The sequence below is a fragment of the Mastomys coucha genome, unplaced genomic scaffold (assembly GCF_008632895.1).
Source record: "Mastomys coucha isolate ucsf_1 unplaced genomic scaffold, UCSF_Mcou_1 pScaffold14, whole genome shotgun sequence".
Lineage (NCBI taxonomy): Eukaryota > Metazoa > Chordata > Mammalia > Rodentia > Muridae > Mastomys > Mastomys coucha.
The window spans coordinates 37,665,004-37,679,860 of NW_022196896.1; the positions used below are offsets into that span (position 1 = coordinate 37,665,004).

General features: G+C 36.9%; 1 long non-coding RNA gene across 1 annotated transcript in view; it reads left to right on the plus strand.

Moving 5' to 3' along the window:
* LOC116089048 overlaps positions 1 to 13,428 on the plus strand; it is a 45,016-nt gene extending 31,588 nt beyond the window's left edge. Inside the window, exon 3 of the long non-coding RNA XR_004118127.1 lies at positions 13,159 to 13,428. This is a non-coding gene — a long non-coding RNA (uncharacterized LOC116089048). The remainder of the gene's footprint in view (positions 1 to 13,158) is intronic.
* The last annotated feature ends 1,429 nt before the right edge of the window (positions 13,429 to 14,857 follow it).

The window sequence follows — 14,857 nt, forward strand, 5'->3', positions numbered from 1 at the left end:
AATACATTCTTCCTTCAAGAGGGAAAAATATCAGGGCACAGTCACAATCAAAAGTAAAACCAATGTCTAGGATCCAACTCATGATCTTCTGGGTTCCTCTAAGGGCTTAGCCGGTCACTTCTCCAGCTCTGCCTTTTGCAGCACACAACTTGTCTTCTGGGCTCCAGATGCCTGTACTCCACTGCTGCTGCTGTCCTTGGTGATCATTGTCTGGTACTGGCATTCCCAAAACACTGCTGTAACTAGGCTTTAACAATAGCCTCCCATAGACTGTCTTCACGGTGCCAAGCCTCAACTCCTTTGCATGACACCTTCAATCTTGGGCCATCAATTGCAAACTGAGGCTGCACCTTCACTTATGGCCTTCCATGGCTTCTCATTGTGCGGAGCCTCAGCTGCTCTTCATGACCCCTTCGTGCTGTCAAAACCAGTACCACCTGGGTGACTCTTACACGTTACCAAGTCCTGCTGCAGCACAAGGTACAACTTGGCTATCTCCGGAGCACAGCCTCTTTATGCTCTCAGAAAACACTTCCCAGAAGATGTCACCTCAATGATGCTGGTCTCTTCTTAATCACCACTAATTTCTTAGCTCCAGCTAGCCAGCATCAATAGTACCAGTAATGCAAAGTTCTCACTTTAGTAGTTCTGGTATCTTGTTAATCACAGCTGATACTTCAGCCCCAGCTAACCAGAACCACAGAATCTTCACAATCAAAACATGGGCCTGATAAGAGTCTTTAATCTTCCCTCTGAAATTTCACAAGCCAGGCTTCCATCTTCTGCGCTGTTCTCAACATGATCTTCCAAGCTCCTACACAACATCCCACAGAGTTCTTAAGCACCAGTGGCTCTTCTAGCACAAAGTTTCAAAGACCTTCCACAGTTCTCCCCAAAACATGATCAGGTTGTCACAGGAATACCCCACTATCCTGGTACCAATTTGTCTTAGTCAGGGTTTCTATTCCTGCACAAACATCATGACCATGAAGCAAGTTGGGGAGGAAAGGGTTTATTTGGCTTACTTCCACATGGCTGTTCATCACCAAAGGAAGTCAGGACTGGAACTCAAGCAGGTCAGGAAGCAGGAGCTGATGCAGAGGCCATGGAGGGATGTTCTTTACTGGCTTGCCTCTCCTGGCTTGCTCAGCCTGCTCTCTTATAGAAACCAAGACCTCCAGCCCAGGGATGACACCACCCACAAGGGGCAATTGAGAAAATGCCCCACAGCTGGATCTCATGGAGGCACTTCCCCAACTGAAACTCCCTTCTCTGTGATAACTCCAGCCTGTGTCAAGGTGACACACAAAACCATCCAGTACAGAAGACAAGCCTAAGAATCTCAGAGGTTAGAATCTGGCTAGATAGATTTAGTATCATAAGGTTAGGTAAGGTATAAAATGAGATCAGAGTTCTATGGTTCATAAGATTCATCAATTCTGAATGCAACAAATTAATATTTCTTTTTAGAATGAAATAGTTCATTTTGTTTAAACACATTTTTAATAGTAAATATTAAATGCATAGCAGCTTTCCCTTAAAAATCATTTGTGCTTGTTCACTGATCAAACATTGCTGTCATTCACAGGTAGGATCCTGTTACACACATTCTAGGTTATGTACATATCATTTAACTATACATGGGATACACTGTTATAAACTGTGCAGTGACAAAAGAGAGGAATATTCTTGTTCCTATTCACACACTGACAAGCTCTGTATTTTTGTATTATTTTCATATCTATCATTGGCTTTCATCTATTATCAGGTCAAATTAAACTATGATTTTTATGACTGCTTCATTTCACAACAGGGTGATGAACTATCCAATGTGTTGGCATTTCCATTGAGAGTTTCTGTTTCTGTAAAACTCAGTCATAAGATAAATCCCAATAATAAAAAATTTGAAATAAAAAACACATCAAAAATGAATTTTAGAGAAAAGGACCTAATATTTGTCAATAAATCTCAAAACATATTTGAACAGAACATGAAGTACATTTGTTTGAATAATGAATATAATTGAATTTGAAATTATAAGCTCACAAAAGTATATGGATTAATTGCCTGAGCTTTAAAACATAACAGTATTATTTGTTTGTTTTTGAGACAACGTCTAAAAATGTTGGCAACCTGGAAATTCACATGGATACCAAGCTGGCCTTGAACTCACCTGCTTCTGTTGCTCAAGTACCAAAATTAAAGAAATGTGTCAGCAGATACAGTTAACATAAATGCTCTTCGGAATAAAACTAACTAGTTTCTAAAAACCTATACAGATAGAATGTTTTGATAGCTTCCCTTAGTGTTAGATTGATGAAGTATCGGAATATATATTTCCAAATATTCAAACTTTAAATTTCCTTTCTAATTAGGTATTTATTTTTCAGTATACATTTGTCATTATTTTAAAATACTCATATGTTAATCAACAAGACAATTTAAATAAAAATAAATTAATCTGGAAAAATTACAAATGTAATAACTTAAAAATAAATGGTGAAATATGAAGATATCAATGCTTAAATAATAACTAATTTTGTAATGATCAAAAATTACTCTGAATTCCAATTTAATGACCTAAGAGAAAAAATTAAACTCATAAAAATTTGAAAATTTTGTTAGCCAGAATAAATGAAATCCATTATAGGCTAAAGAAAAATATTATTCCTAGAATTCTTTTATAAATAAATGTTTGATTATTAAATATATTACAACAGGTTTAAATATTACAAGTAACATAAATTTAAAACTGAAAGAACCTTAATTAAAAAGAGAGTATAACAGATGAAGTAAGAAGAAACTTATTATCATGTAAAATTAATTTCATAATGTAGATATAAATATTGAATATAAATTTATAACATTCATAATTCATGTAAAGTCATAACAAAGTAACTGATTTTAATTGACAAACAGCTGATGTAAAATGAATACTAATAATCATTTATTTTAATTTTCTTTTTTTGCTTGTTTTTTGTTTGTTTTTTCTTTTCTTTTATTGAATATTCTTTTTCCCTTTCAAATGTTGTCCCTTTTCTCAGTTTCCCCTCCAGAAACCCCCATCCCATTCCACAGCTCCTTGCTTCTATGAGGGTGTTTCCCCACCTATCTACCCACTCCTGCCTCCTCACCCTGGCATTCACTGACACTGGGGCATCGACCCTTCATAGGACCAAGGGTCTTTCTTCCCATTGATTCCCAACAAGGCCATCCTCTGCTACATATGTGGCTGGAGCCATGGGTTGCTCTTTGGTTGGTGGCTTAGTCCCTGGTCTCTGGTTGGTTGATATTGCTGTTCTTCCTATTGGCTTATGAACCCCTTAAGCTCCTCCAGACCATTTTCTAAATCCTCTATTGGGGTCCGGGTGTTCAGTCCAATGTTTGGCTGCGAGCATCCACCTCACTTTTTGTCAGGCACTGGCAGAGCCTCTCAGGAGACAGCTCTATCAGGCTCCTGTCAGCATGTTCTTCTTGGCATCCTCCATAGTGTCTGGGTTTGGTGATTGTATATAGGACTGATTCCTAAGTGGGGCAGTCTCTGGATGGCTTTTCCTTCAGTCTCTGCTCCACAATTTATCTCTGTAATTCCTCCCATGACCATTTGGTTCCCCCTTCTAAGAAGCCCTTAAGCATCCACACTTTGGTCTTCTTCTTGAGCTTCATATGGCCTGTGAATTGTATCTTGGGTATTCCGAGCTTTAGGGATAATATTTACTTATTAGTGAGTACGTACCATGTGTGTTCTTTTGTGATTGAGTTTCCTCACTCAGGATGATATTTCCTAGTTCCATCCATTTGCCTAAGTATTTCATGAATTCATTATCTTTAATAGCTGAATAGTACTCAATTGTGTAAATGTACCACATTTTCTGTATCCACTCCTCTGTTGAAGGACATCTGGGTTCTTTCCAGCTCCTGGCTATTAAAAATAAGGCTGCTATGAACATAGTGGAGCATGTGTCCTTATTACATGTTGGAGCATCTTCTGGGTATATGCTCAGGAGTGGCATAGCTGAGTCCTCTGATAGTACTATGTCCAGTTTCATGAGGAACCACCAAACTGATTTCAACAGTGGTTGTACCAGCTTGCAATCCCACCAGCAATGAAGGAGTGTTCCTCTTTCTCCACAACCTCGCCAGCATCTGCTACCACCTGAGTTTTTGATCTTAGCCAATCTGACTGGTGTGAGGTGGATTCTCTGGGTTGTATTGATTTGCATTTTCCTTATGACTAAGGATGTTGAACATTTCTTTAGGTGCTTCTCAGCCATTCGATATTCCTCAGTTGAGAATTCTTTGTTTAGCTCTGTACCCCATTTTTCATAGGGTTATTTGATTTTTTTTTTTACATTTTCAAATGGCTATGCCCAAACTTTTATGGACACTTATAAACCTAGAAACAAGAAATTCTCACCAATATCTCTCTCTCTCTCTCTCTCTCTCTCTCTCTCTCTCTCTCTCCTCTCCTCTCCTCTTCTCTTCTCTGCTTTTTCTTTTCCTCTCACTCTCATTCTCTCGACACAGGATCTGTCTATTATGATGCTTTGTATATGCTTGGCCTAGGGAGTGGCACATTTCAGAGGTGTAGCCTTGGAGTAGGTGAGTCATTGGGGCATGGGCTTTAATACCCTTGTCTAGCTGCTGGAAGACAGTCTTCTCCCAGTTGTCTTCAGATAAATAGGTAGACCCTTCAGCTCCTGCACTATGCCGAACTGAACCACTGAATCTGTAAGCCAGCCCCAATTAAATGTCCTTGTAAGAGTTACCTTGATCATGGTAGCTGTTCTCAGCAGTAAAACTCTATCTAAGATATCTATGTAGGTCAGACTGGCCTGGAATTCACTATGTAGTTCAAATTGGCCTTGGCCACATGTGAATCAGATTCCTCCAGGAGTTCAGGGACTAAAATGTCATATCACCATACCTGACTACCACACTGTGGAGTTTATTCCATAGATAAGGTTGATATAACTTCAAATAATTCTGGAAAGAACTATGAGACATTAGTTTCAAGCATATTGATTTTTTTTCTTCTAAAGCAACTAATATCTACTCCTCATACAAAATTTCAGTGATATCTAAACATTTTCAGTGTGTGACATCACTTGTCTATATCCTGAGAAGGTATAGAAATGGCCACCTGTGAAGCAGATAAGCCTCAGCTAGTCTTTCTGATTTAATATTCTGCAGAACAAGAGTGCATTTCTCAGGCCTTATATAAAGAAATGAAATCTGAAAATTCCCTGCCTATTGAGATTCAAGGTCACAGGAATCTTCTCATGTAGATGTCTACAAATCAACTGTGAATCAGCTGTTTACAATTCTGTTTTGTTTTGAAAAAGTACTTATTTTTGGTCACTTAAAAATTATCAAAATTATTGAAGGTCTTATAATCGACCAGTAAAACATCATATTCACACACACACACACACACACACACACACACATACACACACACACACACACACACACACACACACACACACACGCATCTCATTACTCATCATAGTTATGTTTGATAAAATCACTAGAAACAGCACCTGCTACAGCTCTTCAAGTCTCTGGTTACATTTGTATCAATGAATCAACAGTTTTATATATGCCTATTTTAAAATACCGCATTTAACTTGCTATGTACAACTGCTTTATTAATATTGAACTCACGGCAAAGCACTAACTTTCACTCATTACTGAATGAGGCTCATTCAACATACACATTTTAACATGACATATTATAGACTTCTTTTACTGAGAAGTACTGCTAGCACTGCAGTAATGGACCTTGAGAGCTATAGAGGGAAGTAATTTCCTGGGCTAGGCGGATGCCCTTGCTGGGCACCTCAGCTTGTAATTCCAGTTCAGAGAGATCTTATACTAACCTCTTTTGACCTCTGTGAGACAAACACAGACACATAAACATAAACTCACACATGCGCTTGCCAGGTGCCTCTGCCCAACCTTAGGGAAAAGAACTGAAGGGGCACAAATATAGGATATACGCAGGTCAAAAGACTGATGATCTCTGGCCTTTTAACACTTTAACTATGCTGGAAGCTGAAGCTGATGTCTTTTAAAAATCTAAACACTTTCTTGCTTATTCTGTGGCTGAAAACTACTGGTTTCTTTTTACTTCATGACTCTCTGTGCTGTATTAGATTTATATCTCTGCTTTATCTAATGTATAGACTTCATTCTTTTTCTTTTTATTGTTCTGTGCTGAATAAGCACGAAAAATTGACTATTAATTCTGTATTACTGTTTTTTCTTCAATAAGTTCTAAGACATAATTCTTTATTAACTATCAATTTTCTGTGCTTCAATCAGTGCCAAACTTAACTGTTTCTCCATTATTTACTTTATAAATTTCTGTGCTTGATTAGGGCTAGAAAACTTAACTCTTGCTTACTTTATAATTCTCGGCTTGATAATTCTACATCTCAAGCCTAAGTTATTCAGAGGCCAGGAGCTGCTTCAGCTACAGTCTTTACAGAGGCCAGAAATCTTAATTTCTAAGTTACTCTGGAGTAGAAGCTGCACATCTCTGGCAATTAACACTCAATTGTTTAACAGCAGGGGATTAGGTAAAGCTGGTTTTTGATCTTTTCCCAGCAGGTCCTTAGCAGCCTGTCCCCAAGCTGGGATTTCACTAATTCCCTGTCAGCTACTGAAAGTTGCTCTCCCAGAAAGAATCATTTTTACACAGGCATATATGCATAAACACACACATACATTTACATACATTCATACATTCTTGTCGCATCCAGCCACTTGTCTCATACTTACATATTTACACACATATTAATATGCTTACACATCCATATGGAACAAAAGCGCAAACACCAGCACAAAAGATGACTTTCTGGATGAAAATTAAGTTTCAACATTTACTGCATAAGGAAAGAAGGAGATTTTACCCTTTCATTTCTAAATGAATTAAGAAACCCATCTCATTTTAAGAAAAGCCTGCTGGCTGTTTCTGCTCTCTCTGAAGCTCCTCCTCTTCTTAGTCTCTTCTTTCCTCCTGCCTCCTTAAATTTCCTGTCTTCTTTTCATCATCTGTTTAGTTCTTCATCTCTTCAAAGCTTCTCTTTCTCCTCTACTCTCTTTCTATTCTTCCTCTGAACCCTGTTAATATCATCATTCCTAGTTTTATACTTTCCCAGGACACTTGATGACATATTTTAAACATCAAAACTTCACAAGAAGTTCAAACATAAATTCAAATCAGAAGTTGAATAAGAAGTTTACAACTATTACATTTGTTTCCATTAAAATTAGTTTTCTAACTAGACATCCATTATCTGTCATTAGCTCCACAATTTCACTGAGAATTAAAAGCTATAGTTCTTATGTCTCAGTTAACATTGAAGTTTTGTATAGATAAGCCCAGTCAATATTTTATCTTCTGTCCTTGAGCCTAACAATAACAGACTCAATCCCAGTTTCTGGCCTTTAGTTAACTGTTTTTCAGCTTTAAGGAATGTATTCCTAAATCATAAATCTGTTTGCTTTCTGGCTATCTTCATGATTTATGAAGATTCAAAGAGTCCTGATTGTAGCTCTTATATCACAGAAAGCTCTAATTTCAGTCTTTATTATAAAGGGCTCAATAACCATTAGTATAAATTTAAGAATTGTTATAAAGTCATCATTAGGCATTAAAATATCATCTATTTGTCTATATAACATCACTATTACAAGACAGTAAATCTTTGTTGATCTGGACAAAATCTGCCCAACAGAGTAGGTTAATGCCCAGAAATTGTATTCATTTAATAATGACAGGAAAGACATATCAGTGATAGAATCAACCCTGAAATGAAATTTCTGAAAGCCTTGCAATTCAGAATTACTCATCACACCCATGTAAAACAAAGTTGCCATGTTCAAGAAAGTCACCTGCATGTCTTTAGCTTTTCCTAGATGGCTCCTAACATACTCACACATAGTTAACTAACTATATTTTCATTTAAGAACAAAAAAATAGTATTTACTGAGGACATTATAATTGTTGACCCTCAATTTTGTACAACAATGCAATGTGACTTCATCATACCAAGTACTGCACATGTGCCATCTCACTTAAGTATCACAAACATTCTATGACAAAGTATGGCTATGTAGTATTTTCTAATATTCCATGTTGTATTTTACATGGAAACCAAGAAGTTATGTTATGCCATTTCATATATTTGAGTGTCAGAGGAAAATTGAGCCTGACAAGTCTGGTCTGGTTGTTCCAGCTTGGCACTTTTATTTCTTTTATGATTAATTCAGATATGTGCCATGGAAATCTTACATAAATTAAAATGTCAAATTAAGATTCATTAAAATATTAAAAATGGGAGAATATCCCATCTGACATGACTGCCAAGAATATGATGGCTCTGAGCATTTCTTATTTGCAGGATTATAACTGTCTGTCTATTGGTGAAGAAGTGAACCTTTTCATCAAAAAAAACTATTATTAATCATAGCAATGCTATGCACATGCACACATACACACACACACACCACAGACACAGATAAGAAAAAGAAAGAGAGAGAGAATGTATGATGTCACAACATCATTATTTCTGTACTGTTTCTGATCCTCAATCTGAAAGAACTTTCAAAAGAGGGACAAATAGCCCTTTATGAGAAAAAACAGCAAAGCCTTGTAGTGGCTACATGCAACTGACCTGGATTTTAGAGGATTTATTAGCTTTATTATAGTAAATTGTAAGCATACCTGGTTATCTATAGGAGGACTCAGCTCTACTTCTCAGGGGTACAAGCAATGGAAATAGATATCAATTCTATTTTTCAAGAAAGGCAGATAGCTGCTTATTACTGTCCAAATATATGTTCAATGTTGAAATTGTAGAACTCAAAGTGAAGGTTTTATGAGGCAAAATTTGTAAGAAGCCAGTACCAGTTCTCTTGTGACTCATAATATGGAAGAACAAAGCAAGAAGGCACTGTACAAATCAGGACACAGTCTTCAGTGAACACTGAAACTTCCAGTCCAATCTTGGACTTCCTGAACTTCATAAATAAGAAATATGCTCATGTTGCTTATAAACTATTGTACCTGTTAAGTTCTGTTAAAGTAGCAAGCTAACTGATGGATGGGAAAACAGGACTTAACATCACATTGGACACAATCATGGAAGACTTGCAGAAAGATGTCTTTAAAAAATAAACTATTTGTGCAATAGGTAGGTGTACAGAGAAAAGCAAGTTCTTAGACTGGTGACATGATAGAAATATTAGAAATAAAAGTGCTAAATTTTAAAAAATATTAATATTTCCAGCATTAAATTCCTAGGTTAACAAGATCATCCATCTGTTGGACTTCTCCTCATTTTTCTTTGCCCTCCATGGCTTCTCTTGAGAGTGATGAATCAAGGATCTATTTTAGGCACTTTGATAACTGTTGCAGTGGCTAAAAATTGCAGTGTGAGGAACCACAGAGATGACTTTTAATGAGACAAGAACATTAGCTGTCATTCAATATTAGTTTTAAACAATAGTGGTATCTCCATGGCTGCCTGTGGGTGCTATAGTACTTAATAAAGTCAAGGTAATATCCTGTATCTGGGCACCATATTTTAATCAAGGAAACAATTAGTGAAAAATAATGCCTAGATTTACAACCATCGATTTAAGCATAATGTCCAGGGAGTGTGATCCTGGCTGTTATACTAGTGAGTCTTGGAGGTCTTTCAGATAAGCCAAATGGAGGGAGGGACCCTTGCAGAGCCAGACACTTCAATTAAGTTCTAAAATGCCAAATCAATCATCACCTCAATTAGGTTTACCTCTTACCATACCTATTCAAGGGAAAAAAATAATTATTCCTCAATAATTTTAGGTCCTCCTTTTCAGAGGAAGAAATGTAATAGCAATAAATGAATTTCGATCAAGGTGGGCTCAATCCAATTCAGCTGATCTATGATCTAGCCAAAGGACCACTATTAAGGTTGTCAGAACCATTATTGGAAAGGCAGGCTTGCCTTAAGCCATACTAAAAATAGATGGAATATTTATCACTTTAATATGCTTTACTTTTTCTCCCAGAATTCCCAACCACCTACTTATAGAATGTAGACATGATGTTCTATAAATCCTCCTACTTTTCTGAATTAATAAAAATATAGAACACTTTGTCTATATCTTTTTATCTCTGTTCTAAACATTCTTTCTCCATTAATTTGGGTTTCCATATACTCTCTCTAAAGCTCTCTCTCAATCCTGTGTCTATCCTGAATCAGGATAGACAATCATGTGTCTATCCTGAATTTTACACCAAGTTATCTCAGTGGGCATCATTACCACTACACACTTCTAGTCTCAGTTCTACTCCACAAGTTAACTTGAGATTTATAGCTTGCATAATGCTTTTTGACTCTATAAAATTGTCCTTGAGCTTGGAAAAATAATCAGCCTTAACATAAAAATATTTGGTACCTTGAAAACATTGGAAACCTTCAACAAAAATCTGATCCGTCTCTATGTCAATTAGAGACACTGGATAAAGAATAACCTGAATGGCAAATATAGGAAACTATTGAATTTCAGACCAATTTTTAGAATCTATAATGACTGGATAATAGTATTAGTATTACTGGGTCTTTATTCTACTCCATTGAAGACCCAATAATAAACCCATACCCCTATGGTCACTTGATCTTTGGCAAAGAAGCCAAATCACCCAGTAGAAAACATACAGTATTTTCAACAAATAGTGCTAGTTCCACTTGTGGTCAGTGTGTAGAAGAATGTTGATTGATCCTTCTTATCTCCTATACAAAGCTCAAATCTAATTGGATCAAGGATCTCCACATAAAACCATATACTCTGAATCTAGTAGAAGAGAAAGTAGGAAAGATCCTTGAACACATTGGCAAAAACAAAAGTTTCCTGAATACCAATGGCTCACACTGTAAGTTCAACAATTAACAAATGGAACCCTATAAACTTGAAAAGATTCTGTAAGTCAAAGGACACTGACAATAGGACATAACAGCAACACATAGATTGGGAAAAGGTCTTTACCAACCCTTCATCTGATAGAGGGCTAATATCCAAAATATACAAAGAACTCAAGAAGTTAGACTCCAGAGAATCAAATAACCCTATTAAAATGGGGTACAGAGCTAAACAAAGAATTCTCAACTAAGGAATCTTGAATGGCTGAGAAGCATTTAAGGAAATAATCAACATCCTTAGTCAGGGAAATGCAAATAAAAATAACCTTGAGATTTTACCTCACATCAATAAAAATTAAAATGCAAATCAAAGGATCAAAAACACAGGTGACAGCGGATTCTGGCAAGGATGTGGAGGAAGAGGAACACTTCTTCATTGCTGATGGGACTGCAAACTAGTAAAACCACTTTGGGAATCAACCTGGAGGTTCCTCCACAAACGGGAAATAGTTCTACCTGAAGACCCAGTTATACCAGTAATGGGCATAAGCCCAAAAGATGATCCAACATATAATAAGGACATAAGCTCCACTATGTTTATAGCAGCCTTATATATAATAGGCAGAAGCTGGAAACAACCCAGATGTCCCTCAACAGAAGAATGGATACAAAAAGTGTGGTATATTTACGTGATGTAGTACTACTCAGCTATTAAACCAATGACTTCATCAAATTCACTGGTAAATGGATAGAAATAGAAAATATCATTGTGAGTGAGGCAACCCATAAACAAAAGAACATACATAGTATGTACTCACTGATTAATGGATATTATCCCAAAAGCTCAGGATATCCATGACACAACCCACAAACCATATGGAGCTTGAGAAGAGGGAAGACTAAACTGCAGATGTTTCAATCTTACATAGAATGGGGAACTGAATAATCACATAAAGTAGAGGGAGGGATGTGCCTGAGAGGGAGACAGGAGGTAGAGGGAAAAAGCAAGGGCAGGGAAGGGAGCATGATCAGGTATTGAAAGGGACAGAAGAGAGGGACAGGTCACAAAACTGAATAGAAACATGTAGCAGTGAGAGATGGGGAACTGGTGGTAGCCACTAGAAAGACCCAGGTGCCAGGGAAGCAAGAGGCTCCCAGGATTCAATGGGTTTGACTTTAGCCAAAATACCCAACAAAGGGGAGATACAACTTGTAAAGACCATCTGCAGTAAATAGGCACAACCCCCAGCTGAAGGATGGGATTCCATGCATCTCAAAATTTTTAATCCAGAAATGTTCTTGTTCAAGAAAAGACAAGGACAAAAAGTAGAACAGAGACTGAAAGAAAGGCCATACAGCGAATGCCCCACCTAGGGATCCATCCAATCTGCAGACACCAACCCTCCCTACTATTGCTGATGCCAAGAAGTGTTTGCTTACAAGAGCCTAGTATGGGTGTTCCCTGAGGGGTTCTACCAGCACCTGACCAGTACAGATGAAGATACTTACAGACAACCAGGGGTCTGAGCCAGAGAACCCAATAGAAAAGCTAGAGAAAGAACTGAAAGAGCTGAAGATTGCAACCCCATAGGAAGAACAATATCAACTAACTAGACCACCTAGTGATCCCAGGGACTAAATCAGCAATCAATGAGTATACATGGAGGAAGCCATGACACTACATAGATATGTAGTAGAGGATGACCTTATTTGATATCAATGGGAGGGGGGGATGTTAGAGTGGTGAGACAGAGTGGGTGAGTGGGTAAAAAGGAGAAGGGGGAAGGGGAAAATAGAATGAGGGAGTCTGTGGAGTTGTAACCAGGAAAGGGGATATTATTTGAAAGGTAAATGAATACAATGATTAATAAAGCATATTAGTATTAAATACTTATTTTATATAAAAACAATATGAAAGAGACAAACTATAAGAATTGTTATAAGGACAAATGAATATTTTACTGATAAATAGTGGAAAAGAAATTTTACATATCAGTTATTTCAAAAATGTTTATGCTTTCATATTTTGTTAAAATGTATGTAAATCGATAGTCTGTTATAATTACAAATGACTTTCTGTGTTTTCCTGGACTTTGGGACTGTAATAGACACATCCCTTCATCTGAAAATGGTACTATGTTTAATTTTTCCTTGGGATTTGAATGACTACTTATTATTATTATTGAGTGACTTACCTCCCCCCTTCAGATCAGCCTTGAGACTCTGTCTGTTTCTGCTTGAGGCTATTACCAGCGGAGCCAAGACAGTGATCTCTGCAGACTGTCAGATGTCTCTAAAGAAAGCTGCCCAGGAAGTTCATGCTGAGATATGACAATGCCCACAGCCTGAAGACAACAGCAGACATGTGAGCCACTGGTGACCTTCGCTCCTGACTCCTTCCACATGTTATATGTTATGCAAATATCATTGTAACCTAGAGATTCAGTTTCAGTTTCTTGTGTACATATAAAAATGCTGAACCCTGGAAGTAAACTACGAAGCCTTGATTGTGGTACAACTTGGCTTTGTGTTTTCTCTTGTTTCTCGAATCCTTTATTTCAGGTCCTTTACTCCTTCGCCCAAGGGAACCCAAGTTCGTGAAACTGCGGGACAGTTTCATACATAGGACATCACAACATTTGCATTCCTGTTACAAGCAAATAGGGGCAAATGTTCCACAAGATACCAGAACATCTAATTGTATGTGGCTCTTTGCAAACAATTCTCTGGACTTTTCTAAATAATATAATATTATAACCAGAAGCACTGTGTAATATTATTCATTATTTTATTATTTTCTTGCTTATAAATTACATATACATCAAATGACAATTATATTTATGTACAGAATATCAAGAAAGAAACCATCCTGGATATCCTGCACTTAAAAAACAATAAAAGTGGGGATATTAGAACATGGTCTAAAACTGGAGTCATGTGGGGAGAATTCTAGTGTTTGTGAGAACACTCCAATAAAACAAGACAAGAAATTGGTGAATTCAGTTTCTGCAAAACATAGACTTGATCCTGGAATGTGTTGTCAAGTCCCTCCCATGTATAGCAGATATAAGTGAGTTTACTTCATATGACACTTTATTTCTTGCTACTGTTATTCAATTAAATGTTTACAAAATCATTTATATACTTCTATGGAAAAACATGATTTTTGTCGTGTGCAGCTTGTCCTTGTGAGTGCATACATCTTGAACTCATGAGAACTATACTCATGTGATCTTTCTTAACCCTCAGAACATAATTTGTCTGAGGGTTTTAACTTCATAGTTGGGTATTGCATACAACTGTAGTCTGTCTCACTTGTCTACTCTATTTTCCCAAGTCTCACCTTGCTAGAGCAGTGATAGTAAGCAACACACAAAACTGTTCCAACCATCACTACAAAGCTCTCACAATAAGCCACATTATGGTCTGTCTTACCTGCTGCTCTCTGTTTCCCAGAGCTACTGGGAAGAAGCAGTGGCCTTGAGGATTCTTTGTAAATAGAATCCTACTGAACACAACCTGTGAAGGTTAACTTTTTAAAGTTATACCTTAATGAATACCCCATGATGGTTGATTTTAATGTCAACTGGTGTTTATTCTTGCTTTTAAAATTGGAATGAATGGCATTCCAGTGCTATTTCTTAATGGTCTAAGTTTGTGTGTTGTATTAGCTTGCAATGCTAAATATACACCCATGAATTTATTTTCTCATCTATGTATTTTCTTCACTGAAAAGTCTTTTGTCTTTTTACTATCTGGAAACTTTTATATTCACTTTTGAACTCTGTACATAGTCTCACTGCACATTCTTTACTACATGTATTGTTTTCAAATGTCTTTGCTTTTATTTTGTCAGTAGTAGTTTTCATACAAAAAAAAAAATTCTGATCGATGTTTTGTAAGAGTCCAGATTCTTCCTATTCTTTCCACATAGTGAGCTC